The sequence below is a fragment of the Centruroides sculpturatus genome, unplaced genomic scaffold, assembly GCF_000671375.1.
Source record: "Centruroides sculpturatus isolate CEXI.00-Female unplaced genomic scaffold, Cexi_2.0 scaffold1524, whole genome shotgun sequence".
NCBI classification, from domain to species: Eukaryota; Metazoa; Arthropoda; class Arachnida; order Scorpiones; family Buthidae; genus Centruroides; species Centruroides sculpturatus.
In genome coordinates, this window is record NW_019387049.1 from 162,615 (window position 1) to 167,013 (window position 4,399).

Genomic DNA, 4,399 nt, shown 5'->3' on the forward strand with positions numbered 1-4,399 from the left:
TTTAAAATGACAGACAGCAAAATGACAATCCAGGCCACGCCCAACTTAGGCAGAGCCTTAAATACAAATCCGAGGGTAAAGACCAACCAGAATTCACGTGCGAAGAAGTGAACTGGGCCCTTAAGAAATTCAAAAGTGGTAAGGCACCAGGGCTGGATGGCATTACCAAAGAAGTGGTGGACAACATTCACCAAAGGCTACCAACCCTCTTACACTCCCTCTGCAACTGCTGCCTTAGGCATGACATCTTCCCAGGGAACTGGAAGATTGCAAACGTTATTCCACTGTAAAGGTAAGATAAACCCTTCCACAAGGGTAAAGATAAACCCACGGACCAGGCCAAAAGTTACCGGCCGGTCTGTCTCCTTCCTCTGTTGGGCAAGTTGCTTGACAGGCTTATAACGAGAAGGCTCACAGAGTGGCTTAAAGAAGAAAACCCGCTGGACCATAGGCAATATGGTTTCCGGGAGGGCCTCAGTGCAGAGGATGCTATACATAGAGTAGTCAGCGAACTGAAGAACTGTCGGAACAACGCCCCATGGACTGTGGCAGTCAGCCTAGATATCCAGGGGGCTTTTGACAATGCCTGGTGGCCTCTCCTACTCTCTAAGCTTGAGAGGAAGCAGTGCCCTGGAAACCTTTATTCCCTAATTTGTGACTATTTTACTAACAGAAAGGCTATCGTGAGTCACAGGACGGCCAGTGTTACCAAGGAGGTAACCATGGGGTGCCCGCAGGGCTCATGCTCTGGGCCTCTGTACTGGAGTATGATAATAGACGATCTATTGAGGCAGAGCTTCCTAGAAGGAACGCACGTCACTGCATATGCAGATCACCTGATCATAATCATTGCTGAAAACAGCAGAAGTAGGATGGAAAAGAGGACTAACTACATCCTTGAGAAAATCAACCAATGGGGTACTGAAAACAAACTAAAGTTTAACCCCTCCAAGACCACGGCCATCATCCTAACAAAATACAAAATCGACAGAAGACAACCATCGATCCACATGAATGGAACCATGATTAACATCGAGAATACCATACGGTACCTAGGAGTCATCATAGACAACAAGCTTGGATGGACTCAGCACGTGGAGTACCTGAGGGACAAGGTGGGGAACCTCTTCACCTGGTGTGCCAAGGTGGCCAGGCGGGACTGGGGTGTCTCAGGCGAGACTCTCAGGTCCATTTACCTTGCGGCAGTGGTTCCCATGGTCACCTACGGGGCCGTCGCTTGGGGCCATACGGCAACCCAGGCCCACATCCAGCGGAGGCTCCTCTCGCTACAATGTAAGATGCTACTTAGGCTCACCAAAGCCTACAGGACGACTTCCAACAAAGCCCTACATGTGCTATCGGGTGTCCTTTCCATGGATCTTGAAGTACTACAACGCAGGGAGTATTCCCTTTTCAGGATTTGCGGGACCATTCCGCAAACGGTAAATATGGATCCCACTGCCAAAGTAGAGACGTACGTCAAAGCCAACAAACGCCTACATATCAGAGATATCCCACAGTTACGCATCAAAGACTACAATCAGAAAGATAAAAGGCGTATCTATACCGATGGGTCCAAGGAACCCCAGGGCACTGGGGCTGCCTTTGTGTACTTTCACAAAAACCATGAAGTCTACCACCAGAAATGGAGGCTCCATAAGGTGTGTAGCAACTATCAAGCAAAGCTTCTCGCCATTGGGAAGGCAGTCCGCTGGGTTAGGCGGATGCAAGTCCCAACCCAGGTAACTATCTGTACCGACAGTATGTCGGCTCTCCAAGCCCTTATAGAGGTGGAGAATAAGTGCCCCTTGGTCCAGCAGGTCTGGAGGGGACTGAGGGATGTGCACTAACATCTCCATCTCCTTCAGCTGGGTTAGGGCTCATATAGGGCTCCAAGGCAACAAAAGGGCCGACGCCCTTGCCAAGGAAGCCTGCAGTCAAGATACCAGGTCAGCCTATTCTGTCCAGTCTAGGCTTACCACCAAACACACCGTTAAGGCCCACTTTCTGGCCAACAGGCAAGAGAGGTGGCGCTCCTCCAATAAGGGGAGGGGGCTGTTTTCCTTCCTCCCCGACGTACACCAGCTGCTTACCCTTAAGCACCTGCCGATCAACCATCTCATCTCCACTTTTATCAGCTTCCACGGAGACTACAACTCCTATCTCTTCAAGTATGGCCACACTTCGACAGACTTATGCAAGGACTGCGGGAAGACAAAGGATCCAGACCACATTATTTATGATTGCATCAAAACGGAGAAGGAACGTCTGGAACTACAACAACTATGTATCAGGGAAGGACTGCAATGGCCTGCAACAAAACCCTCCATCATCATTAAAGCAAGCCTATTCGAAGCCCTACAGAATTTAATGAACAGTTACAACGCCATCAGGAAAAAGGAAAAAAGCAACTAAATCTGGTTGAGTGCCCATGACACATCCCTTAACTGGTCCTCATCTAGCTCCGGTATCGCGGAGCCCGTTCTTTTATCTTGTAACTTGTCGCGACTTTTCTTATTTATGTATTTTAATGTTATTTGTATTTACTAGTTTAATGTACAATTCTCTACAAAGCCTAGTGAAGTAGAGATCAATTAAAAGGGAACAATCGACCAAGCGGGCCCAAATGACCCACCTTGGAAGATGATGTTCCAACAAAATGAAAAAAAAAATGAAAAATGTATGTCCCTATCTAGATATATGTAAAATGCTGTATAAATTTGGTTTTGTTCTTTTAAATGGTTCGCGAGAATTTTCGGTTTAAATTATTCACCATAGACAAAGGTTGTGTCCACCATGTGGTCGTGTTAGCCACTCGGCGGGAGCTAGCTGTTTGGTGTGTGGCTTTTCGCGACGGTTGATTTCGTTTGTTCCATACTCTTTTAATTGTAATAGCAACGCTACTGTGTATACTTGTCGGATGTTACACCTGTACATGTTTGATGTGTTCTGTGCCATATTAACTTTGGATTATGTGTTTAATGTCATCCCTGCCAATTTGTGTTGTGTGTAGGAGCCTGTGTGTGTGAGGTAAGTGTGACACCATCGTCTGCATTTGGACTGTTTGGGGAGACCCTCAATCAGGCAGACCAGCCCCCACCTGCCTGGATTAATCACTAACGTGTGCTTACCAGTGCAGCGTCTCTTGGCATTGTGGTATCTGTTCTACTACACCTACATCACACCCTTTTGGCCGGCTCTTTCTACACTATACAAAATGTGTAATGACTCTGAAGCCTCATCTGATCCACGTACCTTGGCCTACAACGTGCTTGACGAACTGAAAGGCTACCTCGCTGAAAATGGGAACGTCAAACTTGGTGGTAGAGGGCACGCAGACTTTGTTATTGGATGCGCCCAACGCATCATTGACATCTTCATAGCAAGCTATGAGGAAAACAGGATAGGAGAAAAGCTTGACAACATAACCAACAAAATCGACCACCTAATTAACAACAACCCCAGAGGAGACCTGGTTGAAACTCAACACAAACTGATAGAAAAACTGGACACAATTAATCTTATAAGCTCCACCTGTTCCCAACAACATATGAATTATAGCAGGGCGCATAAATCGGGTAAAGTTCTAGAGTACCCTAACAACATAAAGAAGACAACAACCACCCATAACGTCCTTCTCGTGTATGGTAAAGGAGAGGAGAGGAACAGTGAGAACATTAAAAAGTCCATACAGAATACCATCGTACCATCAAAATTGAGAATTGGCATTGAAAAAATCAGGAAAATTGGAGGAGGTAACATTGCAATAGAAATGGAAAACATGGATAGCATTACAATCTTGGAAACTAAAATCAAAGAAAAACTGCCCGAATTAGACACACGACTACCAAGAAAGCGGAGACCACACATCAGTATCATCTCTGTGCCCCAGGAATGCAATATAGAAGAGATCCCACAAAAAATATATGATCAAAACACCATTATTCAAGACAATTATGAACGCAGTCAATTTGAAGAGGAATTTAAGGTGAAATTCAATACTGGCAGGAAAGAGAGCTCCTTCAAAAATTGGATAGTCGAAGTCACACCCAAACTGAGGAAACTACTCATAACTTCAGGAAAAGTCAACATAGAGTGGTCCAGGTGTCGCATTGTGGACTTCTGTCCGGTCCTGCAATGCTATAAATGTTGCAAATTTGGACACTCCACCAAAACCTGCCCGAGAAAGAAAGCATATGTAGCCAATGTGCAGGAAAGCACACATATAGAGAATGTCCGCTTCGTGATGTGCACCCCACTTGTTGTAATTGTACAAAAGACAGCAGAACGGAGTTAAACCATAATGCACACAGTAGCACTTGCCCAATTTATCTTAAGCTGAAGACCAACCTCATTTCACGCACCAACTATGAATCTTACTAACGATAACACATGCATC